Source organism: Salvelinus fontinalis, chromosome 1 (genome assembly GCF_029448725.1).
Source record: "Salvelinus fontinalis isolate EN_2023a chromosome 1, ASM2944872v1, whole genome shotgun sequence".
Lineage (NCBI taxonomy): Eukaryota > Metazoa > Chordata > Actinopteri > Salmoniformes > Salmonidae > Salvelinus > Salvelinus fontinalis.
This window is the reverse complement of record NC_074665.1, coordinates 26,109,330-26,135,336: the sequence shown is the minus strand read 5'-3', so window position 1 is coordinate 26,135,336 and position 26,007 is coordinate 26,109,330. Positions and strand designations below refer to the sequence as shown.

The window sequence follows — 26,007 nt, the reverse complement described above, 5'->3', positions numbered from 1 at the left end:
ACAAATGCGGTTGGAGTGAAAACTTACAAGAAGGTAGCTCTCAAGGAACAGGGTTGGAGAGCCCTGACCTAGGACATCAACAGCCAGCCAGGGTTTCATTAAATAAGCTATAGGCAATACTTTTTATTGTACATTTTAGGCATAAGTAAACTGATGCTTGGCGCTGTTCAACTTCAATTCACTGGCAGTACGAAGAATAGCTTAGCCGTACTCGGTGATATACAGTGCATTCGGAAAATATTCAGACCCCTTGACTTTCCACACTTTGTTACTTTACAGCCTTATTCTAAAATTGATTAAATAATGTGTTTTCCTCTTCAATCTACACACAATAACCCATAATGACAGAGCGAAAACGTTTTTTTTTTTTTCATGAGTATTCAGATCCTTTGCTATGAGACTCAAAATTGAGCTCTGGTGCATCCTGTTTCCATTGATCATCCTTGATGTTTCTACAACTTGATTGGAATCCACTTGTGGTAAATTCAATTGATTGGACATGATTTGGAAAGGCGCACACCTGTTTATATAAGATCCCACAGTTGACAGTGCATGTCAGAGCAAAAAACCAAGCCATGAGGTCAAAGGAATCGTCCGTAGAGCTCCGAGACACAGGATTGTGTCGAGGCATAGATCTGGGGAAGTGTACCAAAAAATGTCTGCAGCATTAAATAACACAGTGGCCTCCATCATTCTTAAATGGAAGAGGTTTTGAACTATCAAGACTCTTCCTAGAGCTGGCCGCCCGGCCAAACTACGCAAACAGGGGAGAAGGGCCTTGGTCAGGGAGGTGACCAGGAACTGGATGGTCAATCTGGTAGAGCTCCAGAGTGTGTGTAGACGGGAGAACCTTCCAGAAGGACAACCATCTTTGCAGCACTTTTTACTGAGGAGTGGCTTCCGTCGGCTCACTCCTCAGTAAAAAGCACATGACAGCCCGCTTTATAGAGTCACCTAAAGGACTCTGACCATGATAAACAAGATTCTCTGGTCTGATGAAACCAAGATTTGAACTCTTGGCCGAATACCAATTGCCACGTCTGGAGGAAATTTTTTACCATCCCTACGTTGAAGCATGGTGGTGGCAGCCTCATGCTGTGGGGATGTTTTTCAGCAGCAGGGACTGGGAGACTAGTCATGATCCAGGGAAAGATGAATGGAGCAAAGTACAGAGATCCTTGATGAAAACATGCTCCAGAGCGCTCAGGATATCAGACTGGGGCGAAGGTTCACCTTACAACAGGACAACAACTCTAAGCAAACAGCCAAGATATCACAGGAGTGCCTTCGGGACAAGTCTCTGAATGTCCTTGAGTGGCCCAGCCAGAGCTTGGACTTGAACCCAATCTAACATCTCTTGAGAGACCTAAAAATAGCTGTGCAGCGACGCTCCCCATCCAACCAGACAGAGCTTGAGAGGATCTGCAGAGAAGAATGGAGGGAAACTCCTCAAATACAGTTGTGCCAAGCTTGTAGCATCATTCCCAAAAAAGACTTGAGGCTGTAATCGCTGCCAAAGGTGCTTCAACAAAGTACTGAGTAAAGGGTCTGAATACTCATGTAAATGTGATATTTTTATAACATAAAAAAAGTATATATATATATTTGTAATAAATGTGCAGAATGTTATGTCTTTGCTTTGTCATTGTGGGGTATTGTGTGTAGATTGAAGGGGGGGGGGGGGGCAATTTTAGAATAAGGCTGTAACATAACAAAATGTGGACAAAGTCAAGTGATTTGAATAACCTGCGAATGCACTGTGTGTATATATATATATACAGTGGGGAGAACAAGTATTTGATACACTGCCGATTTTTCAGGTTTTCCTACTTACAAAGCATGTAGAGGTCTGTAATTTTTATCATAGGTACACTTCAACTGTGAGAGATGGAATCTAAAACAAAAATCCAGAAAATCACATTGTATGATTTTTAAGTAATTCATTTAATAACTCCCCACTGTATATAAATAAACTGAACAGTACTGGACCCAAAATCAAACCTTGTGGAACACCACGTGTTATATATTTTCTCTGAGTTATGTTCACCAAGGGTGACACATTCTCAGCTGGTTAAATAGGTCCTAAACCAATTTAGAAATTGATCAGAGAGGCCAACCCACCTCTCCAGTCTGTCCAGTAAGACATCATGGCCAACAGTGTCGAATGCAGCTGTTGAAGTCGGAAGTTTACATACACCTTAGCCAAATACATTTAAACTCAGTTTTTCACAATTCCTGACATTTAAGCCTAGTAGAAATTCCCTGTCTTAAGTCAGTTAGGATCACCACTTTATTTGAATGAATCTGATATGTCAGAATAATAGTAGAGAGAATTATTTATTTCAGCATTTATTTCTTTCATCACATTCCCAGTATGTCAGACGTTTACATACACTCAATTCGTATATTGTAGCATTGCCTTTAAATTGTTTAACTTGGGTCAAACGTTTCGGGTAGGCTTCCACAAGCTTCACACAGTAAGTTGGGTGAGTTTTGGCCCATTCCTCCTGACAGTGTCACGTTCTGACCTTAGTTCCTTTTTTATGTCTTTATTTTAGTTTGGTCAGGGCGTGAGTTGGGGTGGGCATTCTGTTGTTTTTCTATGTTTTGTTCTATACGTTATATTTCTATGTGTTTGGCCTAGTATGGTTCTCAATCAGAGGCAGGTGTCGATCGTTGTCTCTGATTGAGAATCATACTTAGGTAGCCTGTTTTCCCACTATGGGTTGTGGGTAGTTATTTTCCGTTTCAGTGTTTGCATCATACGGGACTGTGTCGGTTTTCATGTATTCTCTTGTTCATTTTGTATTCATTCTCGATTAAACAATATTATGGATACGTACCATGCTGCATTTTTGTTCTCCTCTCCTTCCACCAACGAAGCCGTTACAGACAGAGCTGGTGTAACTGAATCAGGTGTGTAGGCCTCCTTGCTCGCACACGCTTTTTCAGTTCTGCCCACAAATTCTCTATAGGATTGAGGTCAGGGCTTTGTGATGGCCACTCCAATACCTTTCCTTTGTTGTCCTTAAGCCATTTTGCCACAACTTTGGAAGTATGCTTGGGGTCATTGTCCATTTGGAAGACCCATTTGCGACCAAGCTTTAACTTCCTGACTGATGTCTTGAGATGTTGCTTCAATATATCCAAATAATTTTCTTACATCATGATGCCATCTATTTTGTGAAGTGCACCAGTCCCTCCTGCAGCAAAGCACCCCCACAACATGATGCTGCCAACCCCGTGCTTCATGGTTGGGATGGTGTTCTTCGGCTTGCAAGCCTCCCCCTTTTTCCTCCAAACATAACGATGGTCATTATGGCCAAACAGTTCTATTTTTGTTTCATCAGACCAGAGGACATTTCTCCAAAAAGTACGATCTCTATCCCCATGTGCAGTTACAAACCGTAGTCTGGCTTTTTTATGGCGGTTTTGGAGCAGTGGCTTCTTCTTTGCTGAGCGGCCTTTCAGGTTATGCCGATATAGGACTTGTTTTACTGTGGAAATAGATACTTTTGTACCGGTTTCCTCCAGCATCTTCACAAGGTCCTTTGCTGTTGTTCTGGGATTGATTTGCACTTTTCGCACAAAGGTACGTTAATCTCTAGGAGACAGGACGCATCTCCTTCCTGAGCTGTATGACGGCTCTGTGGTCCCATGGTGTTTATACTTGCTTACTATTGATTGTGCAGATGAACGTGGTACCTTAAGGCGTTTGGAAATTCCTCCCAAGGATGAACCAGACTACCATTTTTTTCCTGAGGTCTTTGGCTGATTCCTTTTGATTTTCCCATGATGTCAAGCATAGAGGCACTGAGTTTGAAGGTAGGCCTTGAAATACATCCCCAGGTACACCTTCAATTGACTCAAATTATGTCAATTAGCCTATCAGAAGCTTCTAAAGCCATGACATTTTCTGGAATTTTCCAAGCTGTTTAAAGGCACAGATAACTTTGAATGTAAACTTCTGACCCACTGGAATTGTGATACAGTGAATTATAAGTGAAATAATCTGTCTGTAAACAATTGTTGGAAAAATTACTTGCATCATGCACAAAGTAGATGTCCTAACCTACTTGCCAAAACTATAGTTTGTTAAGATGAAATTTGTGGAGTGGTTGAAAAACGAGTTTTAATGACTCCAACCTAAGTGTATGTAAACTTCAGACTTCAACTGTAGGTTAGAGAGCTGTTTGGCACCTGTGTTGGCTCTAAGATAATTTACCATTTTGACAAAGGCTGTCTCTGTGCTGTGGTGGGCCAGATTGATTTAACAATAGCTTGCACTTCTTCAGATATGCAAATTAAAACTGTTTTGTAGAAGGTGGAGGGGATAGGATCGAAAAGTTGTGATATCACTTTCCTGAGCATGTCTGTATCAACCAGAGAAAATAAATCCATAGTGCTTTTGCGTGGTGGAATAGAGCACATATCATCAAACTTCTCATCAGGTCTTGCTTGACTAATACCCAGCCAAAATTGTTTTATCTCTGAAATATACCTCAACTCTCATCATATTTAGATGTGGAGGAAAGTTCACATAGGTTTGCGGGGGTAGGATTTATCAGGCCATCCATCAATGGTTGGGAAGAGCACTCTCAAATTATTCCTATTATTAGTGATCAAGTTAGAAAAATGAGCCTGTCTGGCATTTCTAATTGCCTTGTTATATATTTCAAGTTGCTCTCAGAATATCATAATGGATCTGCAACTTTGACTCTCTCCACTTCCGCTTGCCTTTCTGCAATTTGTCCTTAATTTTTTTGTTTTCTCACCTATCCAAGAGGCTTTCTGTTTGGATGTGGCTTTTTTCAACTTTACTGGAGCTATGGCATCAATGGTTGCCTTTAATTTGATATTAAAGTGATCAATTAAATCATCACGAGGAAGGCAGAATAGGTGATGGAGTATTGTTCATACACTCAATAAAATCTGTAACAACTTCAGAGGTAAGATGGCGTTTCTTAATAATGCGTTCAGTATTATCCTGTGCTAAGCTCATCAAGGTAGTAAAAAATACACAGTGATCAGATATAGTAACATCAAGAATAGAGGATATGTCAATAGAAAGCCCCTTCGTTATAACCAGGTCCAGCGTATGGCCGTAACATGTTGGATAAAGTCCATAGAGCGCAAAAGATTCATAAAATCAATGGCCTTGGAGTCGGTCTCTTTGTCAACATGAATATTAAAATCACCCAACACAATGATTTTATCATTGTTCTCAAGGATAATAGTTCAGAGAAATCAGTAAAGAAAGTGGGGCAGTGCTTTGGTGGCCTATAAAGGGTTATGGCCAGCAGTGGTGGCTGACAATTAAACAGTATAGCATGATGCTCAAAAGACCCAAATGAAATGTTATTCTACAATGTAGAAAAATAGTAAAAATAAAGAAAAACCCTTGAATGAGTAGGTGTGTCCAAACTATTGACTAGTACTGTACAGCAGGGCTATTCACTTTTATTGATGGATTGGAAAGTCCATCTGTCTTAACAGTGAAAGGATTGCAATCAAATCAGAAGTGTTGCTGATCTTGAGATCCAGATCGGAATACCCCTACCATATACTGTACATCTCCTGTATGCAAGTCTTATGTGTCCTGTATTTCTTCAGTCATCTCCAAAAACAGAGCTGGCCTCCCTCCATCGTCCTCTTGGCTGTGGAGGGTATCCAGCTAGCTCCCAGGCTCTGCTACTCAGGGTAATGCCCTCATTACAGGCTGAGGGGAAGTAAATGGGCTCAATCAAGCCCATCATTAGCCAGAGCTCGCTGGCTGAAATGGAGATACAGAGAGAACTGGTAGACACTACAGACTCCACTCCACAGCACCACACAACAGCGGCAGCAGGGGGAGACCCCAGTGCCAATTGACCCTGTCTGCCTTTTGTGTCTTCCTCTGAAATAAGACCTTCTCAATGGTAGAAAATGGTGACATGCATATCCAATACCCTTATGTCATGAAAAACATCATTTGGAATCTGAGTTGAGGGATGCTAACCCTGGGGAGATACTTTTGGTTATGTAGTGTATGTGGACACCTGCTCGTCAAGCATCTCATTCCAAAATCATGGGCGTTATTATGGAGTTGGTCCCCCCTTTCCTGCTATAACAGCCTCCACTCTTCTGAGAAGGCTATCCACTAGATGTTGGAACATTGCTGCGGGGACTTGCTTCCATTCAGCCACAAGAGCATTAGTGAGGTTGGGCACTGATGTTGGGCTTTTAGACCTGGCTTGCAGTCGGTGTTCCAATTCATCCCAATAGTGTTCGATGGGGTTGAGTTCAGGGCTCTGTGCAGGCCAGTCAAGTTCTTCCACACCGATCCTGACAAACCCTTTCTGTATTTGTGCATGGGGGCATTGTCATGCTGAAACAGGAAAGGGCCTTCCCCACCAAACTGTTGCCATAAAGTTGGAAGTGCAGAATCGCTATGAATGTCATTGTATGCTGTAACGTTAAGATTTCCCTTCACTGGAACTAAGGGACCTAACCTGAACCATGGAAAAACAGCCCCAGACCATTATCCCTCCACAAATTTACAGCCGGCACTATGCATTCAGGCAGGTAGCATCTCCTGTTGTCCGCCAAACCCAGATTTGTCCATTGGACTGCCAGATGGGGAAGCATGATTCATCACTCCAGAGAACGCGTTCCCACTGCTCCAGAGTCCAATGGCGGCGAGCTTTACACCACTCCAGCTGACACCATGCGCAATGCCAAGCGATCTTAGGCTTGTGTGCGGCTCCTCGGTCATGGAAACCCATTTCATGAAGCTCCCGGCGAACAGTTCTTGTGCTGACTTTGCTTCCAAGAGGCAGTTTGGAACTCGGTAGTGAGTGTTGCAACCAAGGACAGACTATTTTTATGCGCTTCAGCACTCGGTGGTCCTGTTCTCTGAGCTTGTGTGGCCTACAACTTCCCGGCTGAGCCGTTGTTGCTCTTTGAAGTTTCCACTTCACAATAACAGCACTTACAGTTGACTGGGGCAGCTCTAGCAGGGCAGAAATTTGACTAACTGACTTGTTGGAAAGGTGCCATCCTATGACGGTGCCACTTTGAAAGTCACTGAGTTTTTCAAGTAAGGACATTCTACTGCTAATGTTTGTCTATGGAGATTGCATTGCCATGTGCTTGATTTTATACAACTGTCAGCAACAGGTGTGGCTGAAATAGCCGAATCTACTAATTTGAAGGGTGTCTACAAACAATTGTGAATATACAGTGCATTCGGAAAGTATTTTTCCACCTTTTGTTACGTTACAGTGTTATTCTAAAATGTATTTAAATTTATGAGGGGAAAAAACAATCTACACACAATACCCCATAATGACAAAGCAAAAACACGTTTTTAATAATGAAATATCACATTTACATGACTATTCAGACCCTTTACGCAGTACTTTTTTGAAGCACCTTTGGCAGCAATTACAGCCTTGTCTTCTTGGGGCTGATGCTACAAGCTTGGCACACCTGTATTTAGAGAGTTCCTCCCATTCTTCTCTGCAGATCCTCTCAAGCTCTGTCAGGATGGATGGGGAGCGTCGCTGCACAGCTATTTCAGGTCTCTCCAGAGATGTTCTATCGGGTTCAAGTCCGGGCTCTCGCTGGGCCACTCAAGGACATTCAGAGGCTTGTCCCCAAGCTACTCCTGCGGTTTCATCAGACCAGAGAATCTTGTTTCTCATGGTCTGAGAGTCCTTTAGGGGCCTTTTGACAAACTTTAAGAGGACTGTCATGTGCTTTTTACTGAGTAGTGGCTTCTGTCTGGCCACTCTACCATAAAGGCCTGGTTGGTGGAGTGCTGCAGAGATGGTTGTCCTTCTGGAAGGTTCTCCCATCTCCAAAGAGGAACTCTTGAGCTCTGTCAGTGACCATCGGGTTCTTGGTCACCTCCCTGACCATGGCCCTTCTCCCCCAATTGCTCAGTTTGGCCAGGTGGCCAGCTCTAGGACGAGTCTTGGTGGTTCCAAATTCTGGCTGGGCCACTCAAGGACATTGAGACTTGTCCCGAAGCCACTCCTGCGTTGTCTTGGCTGTGTGCTTTGGGCCGTTGTCCTGTTGGAAGATGAACCCTCACCACAGTGAGGTCCTGAGCACTCCAGAGCAGGTTTTAATCAAATATCTCTGTACTTTGCTCCGTTCATCTTTCCCTGGATCCTGACTAGTCTCCCAGTCCCAGCCGCTGATAAACATCCCCACAGCATGCTGCCACCACCATGCTTCACCGTAGGGATGGTGCCAGGTTTCCTCCATACGTGACGCTTGACATTCAGGCCAGAGAATCTTGTTCCTCATGGTCTAAGAGTCTTTAGGTGCCTTTTGACAAACTTCAAGAGGACTGTCATGTGCTTTTTACTGAGTAGTGGCTTCCGTCTGGCCACTCTACCGTAAAGGCCTGATTAGTCGAGTGCTGCAGAGATGGTTGTCCTTCTGGAAGGTTCTCCCATCTCCAAAAAGTTTTTGGTCACCTCCCTGACCAAGGCCCTTCTCCCCCAGCTTTAGGAAGAGTCTTGGTGGTTCAAAACTTCTTCCATTTAAGACTGATGGAGGCCACTGTGTTCTTCAATGCTTTAGAAATGTTTTGGTACCCTTCCCCAGATCTGTTCCATGACACAACCCTGTCTCGGAGCTCTACGGACAATTCATCCGACTTCATGGCTTGGTTTTTGCTTTGACATGCACTGTCAACTGAGGGACCTTATCTAGACAGGTGTGTGCCTTTCCAAATCATGTCCAATCAATTGAATTTGCTGCAGGTGGACTCCAAATTGTAGAAACTTCTCAATGATGATTCATTTAAACAGGATGCACCTGAGCTCAATTTCGAATCCTGTAGCAAAGGGTCTGAATACTTATGTAAATAAGGTATTTCTGTTTTTTTATGGGGTATTGGGTGTGGATTGATTTATTTTATTTATTCAAACCATTGTAGAATAAGGCTTTAACATAACAACATGTGGAAAAAGTTCCTGAATTGGTCCATACATTTTTCTTTCTCACCTATAGAACATGGGTTCCCAACCGTTTTCAGTCAGGCCTCCCTTCCAGCATTGGGGGAACATCCTGCACCCCCCTACGCACACCATGTCTATTTCTATGGGTACAAGCACTGTTCATGACACAAACTGTTCAAACCCCTCTTTGTTTGTGGAGAGAAAATGTTGCAGGTTTTATAGCTCATTTCCTGCAAGTCTACACATTTTGTCTGCCGTTTAAAAGCTAATTTTCTTGCAACTTTATACATCTTGCCACATGTGTATTCATGCGCACCCTTATCCCCCACCCCACAGTTTGGGAACCACTGCTATAGAATATTGTGTGTCATGCACCATTGAGGAGGGTTTCTCAGAGCAATACACTTGATGTAAAAATACAATATGGCATTAAACTCCAGATTTGAGATTTGCCACAGCTGGCTGGTTCTTTTATCAGCTGGTGAGGGAAAGTAGACAGAGGTAAAGCGATTAGGAGAACATCACAGAGAATGGGAGAATTACAATGGGGAAAGCAAATAGAACAGCACTTCGGCTTTTATCATTAAACTGTCTCACTGATATCTGTGGTGGGCGCAGGTGAAAGCACAATAAAACCACCACTGAGCCAGGCAGCCATTCTGTAGAAAGCTCTCCTTGGTGGTGGGTGGGTTCCCCTTTGCTCTCCTAAGTGTGTGTTTGTGTGTAACCGTGCATATGTCTTCTGACCCGGCCACCTGAGGCGCATGTGCAGCTTGTGACACAGGTCAGGACATCTGGCACCTTGTGTGTTTTAGCCATTAGCTACCTCCTTTAGAAGGGCCACAGAAAATAGACCATCAGGTACTTTGGACTTCCAAACCCTTCAAGATGGTGGGATTTCTACTGGGTGTTCCTGGCAGTCAAATGCTGTGTTTATGCTGGCCAAGGTATTTGGGTGGCAAGAGGTTTGGCCATTTTCAGTATTTTTCTTGTGTGTGTGTGCACACTAGACTTGTTTACAAGTTAGAAAATTGGCCAAAACACAGATCTCCTTTGTTTACTGTGATGTCAGTTCACAGTAATCATGAGCTATGAAAAATGGTTTAGTGTTAGGTGGGTGTATGTGTACAAATGTTATGCATGGCAGCAGGCTTTTTTCACCCAAAACATTTCTCCTGGAACTAAATCTAAATGGACCTGCCACATTCCAAGTACACTACTGGTCAAACGTTTTAGAACAGCTACTCAGGACAAAGGGGAGTGATGCTTGCTTCCTCTAGGTCAAAAACCACTCTTACACTTCCCTTCTCTGACTCCCTCTTTTATCCATTCTTCTTTCTGCATCTCTTGCCTACTTTCCTCTTATTTTTCCCTCTTATGTACACTACTGGTTAAACGTTTTAGAACACCTACTCATTCAAGGGTTTTTCTTTATTTGTACTATTTTATACGCCGTAGAATAATAGTGAAGACCTCAACTATGAAATAACACATGGAATAATTTAGTAACTTAAGACAGGGAATTCTTACTAGGATTAAATGTCAGGAATTGTTAAAACTGAGTTTAAATGTATTTGGCGAATGTGAAAGTAAACTTCCCGACTTCAACTGTACCACCAATGGTCAATAAAGGTCAAAATAGTCTATCAAGGCTGTTCCTTTGGGAGACTACATATGAAGGGCTAGGCGGTCATTGTCTGTGGAATACGGTTCACCTTATTGATACTGACAAGAACAAATTGATGAACATACCTATAGCACTCAAGGTAACATGGGCAAAAAAATATTTTGTTGAACGCAGTTCTTACTCATCACATACAAGTTACACACTTCTTTAATGGTGATAAGTCAGCAACCCTGTCATCCTCCAATGGCCCATTGATACAGTGGAAAATACATTGCCTTCAGAAAGTATTCATACTCCTTAACTACATTTTGTTACAGCCTGAATTCAAAATGTTTGTCACCCATCTACACACACTACTGCATAATGACAAAGGGAAAATGTTTTTAGAAATGTTTGCAAATTGATTCGATATAAAATACAGATCTCATTTACTCACACCCGTGTCATTACTTTGTAGAAAAACTATTGGCAGCAATTACAGCTGTGAGTCTTTCTGGGTAAGTCTCCTGGAGCTTTCCACATCTGGATTGTGCGACATTTGCCCATTTATTCGGGGCCCTTTTTTATGACTTTGTTTTGGTTTGGTCAGGGCGTGAGTTGGGGTGGGCATTCTATGTTGTTTTTCTATGTTTGTATTTCTCTGTTTGGCCTGGTATGGTTCTCAATCAGAGGCAGCTGTTGATCATTGTCTCTGATTGAGAATCATACTTGGGTAGCCTGTTTTCCTACTATGATTTGTAGGTAGTTGTTTTCTGTCTTTGTATTTGTTACCAGACGGAACTGTTTCGGTTGTTCTTTGTTTGTTTATTTTAATTTTAGTGTTCAGTACATTTTAATAAAATGACGAACACTTACCACGCTGCACATTGGTCCGATCCTTGCTACTCCTCCTCAGACGAAGAGGAGAACCGTTACACAATCGCACAGTGTCTATTGGAGACAGATAGGTTGAGTGGCGAAGTGAATGATTTGAGCCTCTCTATAAAGGGAGCCACTGTTAAGGTTGTCGTAGTCGTTCTCCTCCTCAGACGAGGAGGAGCATGGATCGGACCAAGATGCGGAGTAGTAGGTATTCATGTTTTAATGAACAAACAACAAACACTACAAATTACGAAACTCTACAAACGTGACTAACCTGAAAACAGTCCTGTGTGGCCCAAACACTGACACGGGAAACAAACACCCACAAAACACCAGTGAAACCCTGGCTGCCTTAGTATGACTCTCAATCAGGGACAAACGATACACACCTGTCTCTGATTGAGAATCATACCAGGCCAAACACAAAAATCCCAACATAGAAAAACAAGCCTAGACCAACCCACCCAACTCACGCCCTGACCAACTAAAACAAATACATAACAAAGGAAAACAGGTCAGGAACGTGACAGCCACTCGCCCGCCAAACTGGTCATTCTCACCTCTCTTCCTTGCGGAAGTGACTGCGTTCACTAAAGCTCTCCTCAGCACGATTCTATTTCTGCCTTCGCAATGAACCGTTAACGCTGCCTAACGTAGGACTTCAGTTCTTGTCGATTTGTGTTGAGTACCGACCGCAAGGTTTTGCTTTGTATAATTGATTTTCTACTTGTCAGTTTCTGTTTAGCCATCGCCACATGGCTAGCTATTGAGATTAGTGCTTTGTTGGCATTGACATCCAGGGCATGGAGGAATTGGGATTTGGCAAACCTCTGGTAGTCGAGCCTTCACTGGCTAGTCACCTCAACCCCAGTGCCTCGGCAATAACCGGCACTGCTCTCCCTGGGAAAGCGGAGTGTTTACCGCCTCCATATTCCAAAAGGTCTACATTGCTGCGGCACGTTCAGTATGGGCGGTGAACGTAACATCCCTACTGCTGGCGTACCAGGCCGATTTGCTCAATAGATGAGCACAGCCAACCAAGAACAATGTGCGAGATCTGCGTCGGATCTCAACCTCCGAGCCTCTAGGGGTACAATCCAGGGGGTTTCAACTGCAAGGAGCGACTCAGCTTGCTTACTAGAGCAGGAAATCTCCTCTCTATTAAGCAATGGGGGATCAGAGCCATCATTACTGGCAGTTACCATCTCAGTAATACCACTGGGATTACTGAGAATGAGAGATTTTCAGCATTGAGTGGCTGGCCTGTGGTGTCAACGACACAGCAATCGACAGATAGTGGTGACCCAGGACTGCCTTTCAGCTCTCCCTCACGGGAGGAGCCCCTCCATCTTCTTCTCTGGCATTCCCCAAAGATGTGGCACTCACAGGGTGGGACACAGTTCACGAGGGAAGGGCAGTAAACGGATTATGGTCCCCACAGCTCCGCCACGCTCATACATTACCTCGAACTGCTGACATTGCTTCATGCCTTGATGCACTTCCTTCAAAATTGTCACATCCTTCTCAGGACAGACAATATGACTGTGGTGGCATACATCAACCGCCAGGGTGGCACTCGCTCTCTGCATCTACACAGATTGTCAAGATTATTCTGTGAAGCAGGGCAAATCTACTTTCACTCCACGCTACTCATGTCTCAGGCGTATTGAATGTGGGAGCGGACTTTTTGTCCAAAGGCAATCCCCTATATGGGTACTGGAGATTCCATCCCCAGGTGTTGAACCAAATCTGGGATAGATACGGTCTAGATCTCTTCGCATCACACAAAGAGACACTGCCCTTTTGTCTTTGATAGCGGAATACGTAACACTGGAACTGGACGCGCTGGCACACCCTTAGCCAAGGGTGGTGCGCTATGCATTTCCTCCTCCTATGCTTGATTCTCCCCACTTTGAACAGAGTGAGCGAACAATAATTGTCCCTAATCTTGGTAGCCCCTCAATGGCCAGACAAACTCTGGTTAGCAGAAAACATACTCCTGCTTTATGACGAGCCATGACAACTTCCATTAAGCAGGGATCTATTGACCCAGGCAAACAGAGATTTTCCACCCTGAAACCATGGCTTTCTGAGCCTGGCCCGTGAGAGAAGAAATCTGAATGCGACAGGCTTTTTCCTCTCAAAGTCATTGAGGCGATCCAGATCGCAAGAGCCCCTTCTACTGTATGGAAACAACTGGTGTGTTTTTGAGAAGTTGGGTCACTGAAAATTGATAATTCCTTACCAATGCTCTGTATCTGAGGTGTTATGCTTGTTGCAGATCCTTTTGGACAGAGGGAAGGCTTTTCCCCCCACTGTTAATGTCTATTTAGCAGCCTTCTTAGCCTGCCATACACTGAATATAACAAATATTAGGATCCCCTTCCTAATTTTGAGTTGGACCCCCCCCCCTCCCCTTGCCCTCTGAACAGCCTCAATTCGTTGGGGGATGGACTCTACAAGGTGTCCAAAGCGTTACACAGGGATGCTGGCCCATGTTGACTCAATACTTCCCACAGTTGTCAAGTTTCCTGGAAAGAGGTGTTCTTAATGTTTGTATACTCAGTGTATAGGCTTGGACAATAACACAGTTGGGGAACACCTTCTGTTGTGTCGTTTCATGAAGGCTGAGCGTCATTTACGGCCCATCTCCAAGCCTTTAGCTCGATCTTCAGACCTGTATTGTGCTTGAGGCGATTTCTCAGGAATCTTTTGAGCCGAGATCTCTCTAAGACTGCTTTGCTGTTTGCGCTTACATCCGCAAAGCGAGTGAGTGAGTTGCACGCACTCGGTCCATCATTCGTGTCTGCAGCTTGCCCCAGTGTTTTCCAAGGTGATGCTGTTATTCAACCCTGCCTTAATTCCTAAGATCAGCGGCAATTGCAATTGTCTTGCCTTATGTCTTTCCAACCACCACTCTTCAATTCTACGGAAGAAGGGCGTCTCCACCGTTGATGTGCAGTACACATGTTGTGCATCTACTTGCATAGAACGAGAGCATGGCGCAAGAGTGACCAACTGTCTCTCATCAACGGTTCTCCCATTGGATAGTGGAGGTTATTATATTAACTTATAATAGCAAGGGTTAAAATGGGCCTGAGGGCTCATTCCACCAGAGGTTTGGCTTCCTTTTGGGCACTGTTCAAACGCATCTCTTTACAAGAGGTTTGCGAGGCGGCATGTCGAGCCACCCCCTCGTACTTTTGAGGTTTTACCGACTACACGTCACTGCACCTTCATTGGCGCATACTGTCCTCAGTGTGGGAGCCTCTGAGGGGTGATGCTGTTGAAAGTACCCTGGCTTTGGAGAGCATGTCTGCGTTACGGGAGTTTGCCATATCCCTTTAGTGAAACATCGAAACAAGTATTTCAAATGGAACTCAAGGCTACTTACGTAACCTGCGTCTCCCTACCCCCGCAAGGCGCTAGAGGAGACTAAAGGAGACTCATTGCACATTGGAGCTCATTGACCCTATGGTAATTGCCTGCTTTTGGCCCCCCCGAAATAAATAGTTTCTGGCCAAATTGACCAGGAGAAGAAATTATCCCGTTGCCTAGTAATGCTTTTTATTCATTGATGGAAGTACCAGTTGATGAAAATGAATTTGACTGACATGCTTATCGGCCTATAGGTGAATTTGCATGATATGGTGGGATTTAAATTGCTACTTGTGTATTTGCACTTGTGCTGCTGCAGCTCCTCGGCCCGTTGCTGCTGTAGTAAAACAAATGCTTTTATAAGCCCAGTCGTTGCACAACAATTCTAATTGCAATCACCCTCTGAATGGCACACACACACACAATCAATGTCTCAATTGTCTCCAGGCTTAACAATCCTTCTTTAACCTGTCTATTCCCCTTCATCTACACCGATTTTTGAAGTGGATTTAACAAGTGACATCAGTAAAGGATCAAAGCTTTAACCTGGTCAGTCTGTCATGTTCCTGTTTTGTGCAATCTGTGTATATACTTAAATGGCCAGTGTTTTTTATACATATTTCCATAGTTTGAATAATATTGTGAAATTGTAAACATTATGATAATGGCTTTTTTGTGTTAGAGCTGTTTGAAAAGACCGCCTGTTTTGGTTGGATAGAGCTTTGACCACAGGGTTAATTATACTGAACAAAAATATAAACGCAACATGTAAGGTGTTGGTCACATTTTTCATGAGCTGAAATAAAAGATCCCAGAAATGTTCCATAAGCGCAAAAAGTTCTCAAATTTAGTTCGCCGATTTGTTTTCATCACTGTTAGTGGGCATTTCTACTTTACAAAGATAATCGATCCACCTGTCATGTGTGGCATATCAAAAAGCAGATTAAACAGCATGATCATTACACAGGTGCACCTTGTGCTGGGGGACAATAAAAGGCCACTCTAAAATGTGCAGTTTTGTCACAACACAATGCCACAGTCTCAAGTTTCGAGGGAGCGTGCAATTGGCATGCTGACTGCAGGAATGTCAACAAGAGCTTTTGCCAGAGAATTTAATGTTAATTTCTCTACCATAAGCTGCATCCTGTCCTCCCCACCGGAGATCACATGTAACCATGCCAGCCCAAGACCTCCACATCCATCTGAGACCAGCCACCAGAACAGCTGATGAAACTGAGGAGTATTTCTCTCTGTAATAAAGCCTCTTTGTGGGTAAAAACTCATTCTGATTGGCTGGGCCTTAGCCCACCCATGGCTGCGCCCCTGCAGCCATAGATTAGGGCCTACCCTCAGTAAATTAGTTGAAATTGTTGCATTTTGCGTTTTTATATTTTTGTTTAGTTAATAGACTAGTAAGAAAGAGTTCCAAACCTCTCTGCCAATAACAGCTAGTTTTGAGTTTTCCCTTCCCCACTCAGACCGCTCCCAGACAGTCCTAGCTAAATTCTTGCTTGAGAAATAAGATATTTTTGTTTATTTTGGACCATATTAATTGAAAACAATCATCACAGTAAGGTACTAAATTGTTAACCCGATGTGATTTGATATTGAGATAAAATCGTCTGCATTGGACCCACACCCACCCAATTCTTTTAACTTTTTAGAGATGGCTGGTTTTGATGCCATACCTCTGACTTGAGTCAAATGGCACAGATTCAATAGTATAGATGTGTGCATTCTTCACACACACAGTTACAGTAACCAAAAGGTTGCTGGATCGAATCCCTGAGCTGACAAGGTAAAAAGTCTGTTGTTCTGCCCCTGAGCAAGGCAGTTTAACCCACTTTTCCCTGGGCGCTGTGGATGTGGATTATGGCAGCCCCTCGCACCTCTATGATTCCGAGGGGTTGGGTTAAATGCGGACGACACATTTCAGTTGGATGCATTCAGTTGTACAACTGACTAGGTATCCCCCCTTTCCCTTTCCTACACACGCTAGTGTAGACACACTCACATACTTGATCCCACACACCGCACATGTGTAGAGAGTGTATTGGGAGTCCACCACCAGCCCTGTGCTCCCCCTTCTCCCCTCACACTTCGCCTGGGAATGGATCAGAGTTCACGCCGCTCCACAGAGCTTCGTGAATGTGACCCAGTCTGGAATATCCCTTTCCTGGACTTGGGCTCCTGCCATTCCTGGGGGACCTGGCAACTCCTAGTAACACCCCTATAACCAGCAACACCCCCCGCCAGCAAAATAAAAAATGAACTCTCCTGCCACACAGTGCAGTATACGGCTCAGTTGGTAGAGCATGGCACCTGCAACGCCAGGATCGTGGGTTCCCGCTAGGAATGTAAATGTCAATTTTTTTACATTAATTAATAATTTTTAACATAATTTTTACATTTTTTGAATGTAAGTCATTTTGGATTTAGCCGTTTTATAAATGACATACAGTCAATTATTGTTATATTTGATGTCAATGGCACTGGCTGGTGTTGGTTTCCTTACATATGGACCAGCCTACTCCAAACCCACTGTTTCCGTCATCCTCCCCCTGCCTAGCCATTATGGGCCTGTAGACTACAGGCCTGATGCCAGAAAACAATTATAGACTGGAATTCTGTTAGCAAATTCTCGTTTGTAGAGCCCTGGGCCAGATATTCCCCTATTTGTAATTATTCAGTGACTGTTCTAAAAGGTTCTAATAATAATTTGCGCTAAGGGTCTCTGTCCTTCATAACTGGGGAGTAAGTTGACCTTTTATAATAAACAACAAACTGTTATAGAACTTGGCTCAGCTCCATTAAATTAGGAATTTCTGAAATGTTATGTGTAATCAAAAGTTCACAATGAACCATAAATATGAAATTGGTTAGAAAGTATGATGTGGCAGAGGAAACCATAACAGCCGTTCAAAAGGAATGAAATATGTAAATATGTTTTGTTGGTTTGACATGGTACATGATTTATAATATTTAAAATTCCTCTATAATGTGACCATATTCAGTTAGGGCCTCTGAAGGGTTCCAAGAGAACCCTGTGAACTCTGTGGCTTTCCCACAGGTCACCCCTACACACACACACACAGCAACATCTCACTCCCCCCCCCCCCCCCCCCCCCCAAAAAATAAATAATAATAATTGGACTCCAGTGTCCAAGGCTGGAGAACAAACAACATTTGTAAAGGATGGCTGGTTATTGTTGTATCTAATCTCCATTAAATCATAATCGTCATTGGTCTGGAAAGCAGACTCCCCTAACATCCCCCAACCTGACTGGTCACCTCCTGCCAAAACCTTATCTGGTTTTGTAGCTGGATACAGACGTTTCCATTCAGGCATTGATTTGATACATTTACGGGTGTATATCAATAGTCTAAAATGGCTGCTCGACAAGGGAAAGCAAATTCTTGGTAGCCATTCTGCACATTGCTTTCATCTAGCTTGTGTTTTCAGATTAGTACCATGAAGGAGAGTATACCACTGTAGATAATGTCTGTCTGGCCTTCTGCCTTTTCCAGGTCACAGTGTGTGTTGCCCATGGGAGTATGTCACACCTGCCCATGGGAGTATATCACACCTGCCCATGGGAGTATATCACACCTGCCTAATGCCGATTGGCCAGGCAGGCACATGGATAAGGGATCGTGACACTACACCGAACTGTCCATCAAAAAGAACAAGGAACACATTTCCTTCTGAAATCAATCGCCCCTCAGATGGTGCAGTGATGTAGATTAATGGTCTCAGGAAAGCCCTTTCTATCATAACAGGCAATTCTATCTAATGGCCAATGCACTGATGCGTCCTCAGCGATAGAACGATGGCACTTGACCGTTAATAAATCAATACGGAGGGGGGAAAGAATCCTGTCAACATCTTGATGTATGGGAGAAAACACTGCAATCAATCGGGGGAGAGCAGAGACGAGCTCCATGTTGATTACAGTGTGTCGTGTCTCTGTCTCGCAGCACTGATTTCTAGAAGAACAACCCTATCCATAAGCTGACTGAAGAAGAGCTCCTGGCCTTCACCTCAGTAAGTCGTGTCTCACCATGTTTAGTTTTAGCGCTCCCTCTGTGAAATGTCTTGCATGTCCTCTATTAAGAAACTTTGCTCCCCCTCTCTTCTGAAGGGGACATTTTGCTTTGAGTGATCCGTCACTAACCACAGCAACAGTTTCATGTTAAGTCCCTTGGGTATTTGGTTACGAGTAAGGGGGGCGTGGGAGTCGCAGAATGTGTGGAATCTAAGATATGTTGGCGGCTGATGAGAGAAGAAGCAGCATGCACCCTGTCACCCTCCTCTTTTTCCCTCCCTCCCTAATGCGGGGTCATGTCCCCTCATCTCACCGGGAGGGAAGTATCATTTCCTCTCCGCTAATCCCTCCCCCACAGCGGGTGCCAGCCTTCCACACTCCCTGACATCTCCAGCATTCTCTGTATGCTGTTTGTGTTATTCCAGACCACTGCCAAACAGTCCTGCTGCTTCATTCAACATCTAAACCTTTAATGCATTGCACTAGTTTCTTGTACAGTACCTATGCCCTTACGTGTACTCTAAGCTTCCCCTTTTGCTCCCCCAGCCTTGTGCTCTCCCCCAGAGAGAGAGGTGTGTACTGCTTTGGCTCTCTGCTCTGTTGTGTTTCACTTCAGAGAGTTGTAAAGGAGAGGAACACAAGGGCTGTGCTTTGGCTGCTTTTGTTGTCATAGCAAGTTAATATTTCCCCTTTTTTGTCCACTGGCAAGGCAAATCACAGAGGTGTGTGTCTAAGCGTTTTTCTGTTTGGAAGAAAAGGATGTGGCAGGCCTCAAGTTGCTGCTTCTATCATATCGTTTCCACATGGAACTCAAACTTCCTTCTCCCTCTGTCTATTTGTTTTTCCTGCACTTTTACAGCAAAATAAAGATACAGTGGGCCTGAAATTATTGACACCCTTGATAAAGATGAGCAAAAATGACTGTATAAAATAAATAATTAAGAGCTCTGTTTTCATGTCATCCAACAAATGACATGTAAACACCTGGAGTTTGCTAAACGGCATTGATGATTGGATTGGAAGCAGTGCTATGGTCAGATGACTTGAAAATAGAGCTCTTTGACCATGCACACCAGTGGTGGGGTTAGCGTTGAAATCAGAATGCATAAGCAGAAAAGAACCCCAGACCTAAATCAAATTTTATTTGTCACATGCGACGAATAGAACGGGTGTGGACTTAACTGTGAAATGCTTGCTTACAAGCCCTTCCCAACAATGCAGAGTTAAAAAAATAAAAAAAATGGTAACATGAGGAATAAAATACACAAGAATGGAGCTATATACAGTGGCAAGAACTACCTGGATTTCTGAATAAATTGGTCATAAAATGTGATCTGATCTTCATCTAAGTCACAACAATAGACAAACAGACTACTTAAACTAATAACACAAACAATTATATGTTTTCATGTCTTTATTGAACACACCGTGTAAACATTTGGAAACCCTTGGATTTAATAACTGGTTGACCCTCCTTTGGCAGCAATAACCTCAACCAAACGTTTTCTGTAGTTGCGGATCAGACCTGCACAATGGTCAGGAGGAATTTTGGACCATTCGTCTTTACAAAACTGTTTCAGTTCAGTAATATTCTTAGGATGTCTGGTGTGCACCGCTCTCGGGGTCATGCCACATTATTTTAAATCGGCTTGAGGTCAGGACTCCAAAATGCATATTTTCTTCTGTTGAATCCATTCTGTTGTTGATTTACTTCTGTATTTTGGGTAATTGTCCTGTTGCATCACCCAACTTCTGTTAAGCTTCAATTGGCGGACAGATAGCCTTACATTCTCCTGAAAAATGTATTGATAAACTTGAATAAATTTTTCCATCGATGATCGCAAACTGTCCAGGACCTGATGCAGCAAAGCAGCCCCAAACCATAATGCTCCCTCCACCATACTTTACAGTTGGGATGAAGTTTTGATGTTGGTGTGCTGTGCTTTTTTTCTCCACACATAGTGTTGTGTGTTCCTTCCAAACAACTCAACTGTAGTTTAATCTGTCCACAGAATATTTTGCCAGAAGCACTGTGGAACATCCAGGTGCTCTGTTGCGAACTTCAGATGTGCAGCAATGGAGTTTTTTGGACAGCAGTGGCTTCTTCCGAGGTGTCCTGCCATGAACACCATTCTTGTTTCGTGTTTTCAAGACAAAGGAGATGATCGTGGACTACAGGAAAAAGAGGACCGAGCATGCCCCCATTCTCATCGACGGGGCTGTAGTGGAGTAGGTTGAAAGCTTCAAGTTCCTTGGCGTCCACATCAACAACAAACTAACATGGTCCAAGCACACCAAGACAGTCGTGAAGAGGGCACGACAAAACCTATTCCCCCTCAGGAGACTGAAAAGATTTGGCATGGGTCCTCAGATCTTCAAAATGTTCTGCAGCTGCACCATTGAGAGCATCCTGACGGGTTGCATCACTGCCTGGTATGGCAACTGTCGGCCTCCGACCGCAAGGCACTACAGAGGGTAATGCGTACGGCCCAGTACATCACTGGGGCCAAGTTTCCTGCCATCCAGGACCTCTATACCAGGCAGTGTCAGAGGAAGGCCCTAGAAATTGTCGGACTCCAGCTACCCTAGTCATAGACTGTTTTCTCTGCTACTGCACGGCAAGCGGTGCCGGAGCGCCAAGTCTAGGTCCAAGAGGCTTCTAAACAGCTTCTACCCCCAAGCCATAAGACTCCTGAACAGCTAATGAAATGGCTACTCAGACTATTTTCATTGCCCCCCCCCCCCCCCCCCCCCCGCCACGCTGCTACTACTCTGTTATTATCTATGCACAGCCACTGTGACAACCCTACCTGCATGTACATAATTATCTCAATTACCTCGACACCGGTGCCCCCGCACATTGACTCTGTACCGGTACCCCCTGTATATAACCCAGCTATTGTTTTTCACTGCTGCTCTTTAATTATTTGTTTTTCTTATCTCTTACTTTTTTCTTAAGAAAATATTTAAAAAATATATAAAAATTAACTGCATCGTGTGTTAAGGGCTTGTAAGTAAGCATTTCACTGTAAGGTTGTATTCGGCACATTTGACAAATAAGATTTGACCATATCACCTCCACCCTACCGGACACCCTAGACCCACTCCAATTTGCTTACCGACCCAATAGGTCCACAGACGACGCAATCGCAACCACACTGCACACTGCCCTAACCCATCTGGACAAGAGGAATACCTATGTGAGAATGCTGTTCATCGACTACAGCTCAGCATTTAACACCATAGTACCCTCCAAACTCGTCATCAAGCTCGACACCTTGGGTCTCGACCCCGCCCTGTGCAACTGGGTCCTGGACTTCTTGACGGGCCGCCCCCAGGTGGTGAGGGTAGGTAACAACATCTCCACTCCGCTGATCCTCAACACTGGGGTGCGTTCTGAGCCCTCTCCTGTACTCCCTGTTCACCCACGACTGCGTGGCCATGCACGCCTCCAACTCAATCATCAAGTTTGCGGACGACACTACAGTGGTAGGCTTGATTACCAACAACGACGAGACGGCCTACAGGGAGGAGGTGAGGGCCCTCAGAGTGTGGTGTCAGGAAAATAACCTCACACTCAACGTCAACAAAACAAAGAAGATGATTGTGGACTTCAGGAAACAGCAGAGGGAGCACCCCCCTATCCACATTGACGGGACAGTAGTGGAGAAGGTGGAAAGTTTTAAGTTCCTCGGTGTGCACATCACGGACAAACTGAATTGGTCCACCCACACGGACAGCGTTGTGAAGAAGGCGCAGCAGCGCCTCTTCAACCTCAGGAGGCTGAAGAAATTCGGCTTGTCACCTAAAGCACTCACAAACTTTTACAGATGCACAATCGAGAGCATCCTGTCGGGCTGTATCACCGCCTGGTACGGCAACTGCTCCGCCCACAACCGTAAGGCTCTCCAGAGGGTAGTGAGGTCTGCACAGCGCATCACCTGGGGCAAACTACCTGCCCTCCAGGACACCTACACCACCCGATGTCACAGGAAGGCCATAAAGATCATCAAGGACAACAACCACCCGAGCCACTGCTTGTTCACCCCGCTATCATCCAGAAGGCGCGGTCAGTACAGGTGCATCAAAGCAGGGACCGAGAGACTGAAAAACAGCTTCTATCTCAAGGCCATCAGACTGTTAAACAGCCACCACTAACATTTAGTGGCCGCTGCCAACATACTGACTCAACTCCAGCCACTTTAATATTGGGAATTGATGGAAATTATGTAAAAATGTATCTCTAGCCACTTTAAACAATGCCACTTAATATAATGTTTACATATACCCTACATTACTCATCTCATATGTACATGTATATACTGTACTCTATATCATCTACTGCATCTTGCCATCTTTATGTAATACATGTATCACTAGCCACTTTAAACTATGCCACTTTATGTTTATATACCCTACATTACTCATCTCATATGTATATACTGTACTCTATACCATCTACTGCATCTTGCCTATGCCGTTCTGTACCATCATTCATTCATATATCTTTATGTACATATTCTTTATCCCTTTACACTTGTGTGTATAAGGTAGTAGTTGTGGAATTGTTAGGTTAGATTACTTGTTGGTTATTACTGCATTGTCGGAACTAGAAGCACAAGCATTTTGCTACACTCGCACTAACATCTGCTAACCATGTGTATGTGACAAATCAAATTTGATTTGATTTGATTTTACGTATCGTAGACTCGTCAACAGAGATGTTAGCGTGTTCCAGAGATTTCTGTAAGTCTTTAGCTGACACTCTGACACTTTTGCAAGTCAACAATTTTTTATCTTAGGTCTTCTGAGATCTCTTTTGTTCGAGGCATGGTTCACATCAGATAATGCTTCTTGTGAATAGCAAACTCAAATTTTGTGAGTGTTTTTTATAGGGTAGGGCAGCTCTAACCAACATCTCCAATCTCGTCTCATTGATTGGACTCCAGGTTAGCTGACTCTTTACTCCAATTTATCTTTTGGAAAAGTCATTAGCCTGGAGGTTCACATACCTTTCCCAACCTTCCCTGTGAATGTTTAAATTATGTATTCAATATAAACAAGAAAAATACAATAATTTGTGTGTTATTAGTTTAAGCACACTGTTTGTCTATTGTTGTGACTAAGATGAAGATTGGATCAAATTTGGACATTTATGCAGAAATCCAGGTCATTCCAAAAGGTTCACATACTTTTTCTTGCCACTGTACAGGGAGTACCAGTACCAGATCAAATATGCAGGGGAATGAGGTATGTATGTACATGAAGGAAGGGTAACGTAACTAGGCATCAGGATAAATAACAAGAGTAAAATAATGAGCGCAGAAGCATATGATGAGTGTAAAAGGATGGATGGATGGTACCTGTCAAAAGTTTGGACATCTTCTCATTCAAGATTTTTTATTTTGACTATTTCCTACATTGTGGAATTATAGTGAAGACATAAACTATGAAATAACACGTATGTAGTAACCAAAAGTGTTTAACAAATGTAACATTTTATATTCTTTGAAGTAGCCACCCTTTGCCTTGTGCAAAGCTGTCATCAAAGCAAAGGGTGGCTACTTTGAAGAATTTAAAATATATTTGTATTTGTTTAACACTTTTCTGGTTACTACATAATTCCATATGTGTTATTTCATAGTTTTGATGTCTTCACTGTTATTCTACAATGTAGAAAATAGTAAAAAGAAAAACCCTTGAATGAGTAGGTGTCCAAACCTTTGACTGGTGCTGTATAATAAAGGCACACACCTGTCTATATAAGGTCCCATAGTTAACAGTGCATGTCAGAGCAAAAACCAAGCCATTGTCCGTAGAGCTCCGAGATAGGATTGTGTCGAGGTACAGATCTGTGGAAGGGTACCAAAACATTTCTCCCCAAGAACACAGTGGCCTCCATTGTTTTTAAATGGAAGAAGTTTGGAACCACCAAGACTCTTCCTAGAGCTGGTCACCTGGCCAAACTGAGCAATTGGGCGAGAAGGGCCATGGTCAGGGAGGTGACCAAGAACCCGATGGTCACTGACAGAGCTCAAGAGTTCCTTTTTGGAGATGGGAGAACCTTCCAGAAGGACAACCATCTCTGCAGCACTCCACCAATCAGGCCTTTATGGTAGAGTGGCCAGGCGGAAGCCACTACTCAGTAAAAAGCACATGACAGTCCTCTTGAAGGACTGTCATGTGCTTAAAAGACTCTTAGACCATGAGGAACAAGATTCTCTGGTCTGATGAAACCAAGATTGAACTCTTTGGCCTGAATGTCAAGCGTCCCGTATGGAGGAAACCTGGCACCATCCCTACAGTGAAGCATGGTGGTGGCAGCATGCTGTGGGGATGTTTTTCAGCGGCTGGGACTGGGAGACTAGTCAGGATCCAGGGAAAGATGAACGGAGCAAAGTACAGAGATCTTTGATTAAAACCTGCTCCGGAGTGCTCAGGACCTCTGTGGTGAAAGTTCATCTTCCAACAGGACAACGCAGGAGTAGCTTAGGGACAAGTCTCAATGTCCTTGAGTGGCCCAGCCAGAACCCTGACTTGAATCGAACATCTCTGGAGAGACCTGAAAATTGCTGTGCAGCGACGCTCCCCATCCAGCCTGACAGAGCTTGAGAGGATATGCAGAGAAGAGTAGGAGAAACTCCCCAAATACAGGTGTGCCAAGCTTGTAGCGTCATACCCAAGAAGACTTAAGGCTTTAATCGCTGCCAAAGGTTCTTCAACAAAGTACTGAGTAAAGTGTCTGAGTAGTTATGTAAATGTGGTATTTCAGTTTATTTTTTATATATTTGCAAAAATTTAAAAAAACCTGCTTTTGCTTCGATTGATGTGGGGAAAATAAAAATTATACATTTTACAATGTTCATTTTGTTGGTGCTTTGGGAGGTTCTTGGGGGTGGGGAATGGATAAAAATTCTTGGGGACTGTGGGAGGGATCTCAAATGGTTGAGGGACAGCTATTGGGGAACTGTGGGGGGATCTGTCGGGTTCGGGTTCACCTTTTTTGGCCTGGTGGGAGATCTGTCAACGTGCCCTTGAGCAGGGCATTGACCCTGGATGCTTCTGTGTGTCGCTCTGAATGGGAGTCTGTTGGATGACTGGTGTGGTGTAGTTGTTGAGTGGCTTCACTGCAAGTATATTG

The 26,007-nt window shown here is 43.8% G+C and overlaps 1 pseudogene; it reads left to right on the top strand.

Annotated features, from left to right (window-relative positions):
- Nucleotides 1-26,007, top strand: part of LOC129855806 (tetratricopeptide repeat protein 27-like) — a 148,362-nt pseudogene that overhangs the window by 48,116 nt on the left and 74,239 nt on the right.